The following is a 2,060-nucleotide window of genomic DNA, read 5'->3' as shown; positions in this document are numbered from 1 at the left end:
CCCACTTACCAACACCTGGTTCATTTTAGTCGGCAAATTTGTTATTTTGATATAGCGGTCGGCAAATCAGCAATTATGATTTTATTATAATTCATGATTATTTCAAAATTCAAATATAAATTATTATACCTATTATGACCTAATATAATAGTAAATAATATTTAAGAACTACAAATAGGTAACAAAAAATATTTATAGAATGTAAATATATATATAATATTGCATTTCAATCCAGTGGCGTATTTAGGAATTTGTTATGAGGAGGGTCCAGATAATTTTCAGAAAACAGAGCCTCCCACACCACCCAATTACTCTTTATTAAATAAATATACTATATTTATAAGACGATTTAAAATTTTCGAGTTTTTAATTGGTATTAAATAATAATATGTACAAATAAATTTAAAAAAGCAGGTAAGTGGATGTCGCTCAACTGTACAGTAGGTTACAAGTGGGTCAATGTATGATGGATTGTATTACACTTGAATTCAATGATATAATATCATTGTAAAAGGAAAACGATTCTGAGCGGAGATGGTTTGTCAGTCTGGATATTTTATATTGTTATTATTTATTATAGCTCGTAAGTTGAATTAATATTGAAATATATTTTTTGTTTATATTCTCTATTTTGTTTATTGTCTATGATGATAAACAAAGCGTTAGAAATTAAAATCCCATTTTTAGAGGTTTTTTGTAATTTGTCGGTGGTTTTTCCCGTGGCATTAAATAACTATTGAGAAAATCAAAAAATGACCTGCTTAAAGTACAATCTTAATCCAATTTGCTAAAAGATACGATAAGTACTACATATTGAAATTAAAGCACTCCTTCTGGTAGAAATTTTGTATACAGGATAAAAAAAAAAAAAAAAAAAATAAACACCATTATAAAACCACTAGCTTCATCGCTCCGCTCAGAATCTAATATAGTTATGTTCTAACTTTTATAAAAATATTTCTTAAAATACATTACTTCATTCAGTGTTGATCTTAGATAACTTTTCAACCTTTTTAAGGTTGAAAAAGATCCCTCTGGAGTGGCTGTAGATACTGGCAATGAAAAAAACTACAAAATATTTGAATTAAAAAATAAACTCGATATTTTTCAACAATTTTCAGTACCAAACTAAAAAAAATAATCACTATATAAATTGAAAATGTTAATAACTGAAGCTTCTAAAATGTTGTACAAAATCCTCCGTATCGTGTAATAAAATTTGTTTGTAAAAACACAACATTTAACACGAGTCAATGGGGGGGGGGGTCCGGACCCTATGGACCCCCCGTAAATACGCAACTGTTTCAATCATATGATTTTGCTAGTAGCATGTCATGTAAGATAAATGGTACTCAGCATGGAATAACAGATATTGTTGGTCACAAAATTCCGTTCATTCCATGTCAAGTGCATCGACATTTGTTGAACCAGTGAATCTATCAAAAACCCACCCGATGGACTGCAAGGACTGAATCAATTAAAGCTGTTTTGGATATCATATGAACAAACTATTGATACATATTACATTAGGTCTCTCTGAAAAAAATCTCAGTTTTGACTTTGTAATTTGTTTATCATTTATAGATATGTCATGTATAAAACAAAAATCTTCACAGAAAACCTAGAAGCTACAGAATTAAATATAATTGATGCTTTGATGTTACTAACACATACTATTGACAGTTTAACCAGAATGAGTGATAATAATATGGCAGTAGATAATTTAATAGAAAGTGCAATAATTTTTGCTAAAAAATTAAATATTAACCCAGAAGAAGATTTTAATTGACACCATCGAACGTTCTACTACGGGAGTATATCGCTTATTAAATTGTAACGAATATTTAACTGATGAAATTGATATTCATTTCATGGTGAAACATTGGGCTCTTCTTAAAGAATGACTACTTAATATATTATAAAAATATTGTAATTTTGTTTTAAAAATAATATTCTTTTTAATAAACATTGTCTAATGATTTAGCAAGTTGCATTAAGGGGCCTCACTACTTTCGTCAATTTTAGCTGAAAAGACCTAAAATATTGACAAAATTAAAGTT

General features: G+C 28.3%; 1 protein-coding gene across 1 annotated transcript in view; it reads left to right on the top strand.

Moving 5' to 3' along the window:
* Positions 1-2,060, top strand: part of LOC100166814 (sodium-coupled monocarboxylate transporter 1) — a 12,047-nt gene that overhangs the window by 5,081 nt on the left and 4,906 nt on the right. The gene's annotated exons all lie outside the window — the stretch shown is intronic.

This window comes from Acyrthosiphon pisum, chromosome A2 (genome assembly GCF_005508785.2).
Source record: "Acyrthosiphon pisum isolate AL4f chromosome A2, pea_aphid_22Mar2018_4r6ur, whole genome shotgun sequence".
In the NCBI taxonomy this organism is placed as follows: Eukaryota; Metazoa; Arthropoda; class Insecta; order Hemiptera; family Aphididae; genus Acyrthosiphon; species Acyrthosiphon pisum.
The sequence above is the reverse complement of the archived record's forward strand: the minus strand, read 5'-3'. Positions and strand labels throughout refer to the sequence as shown.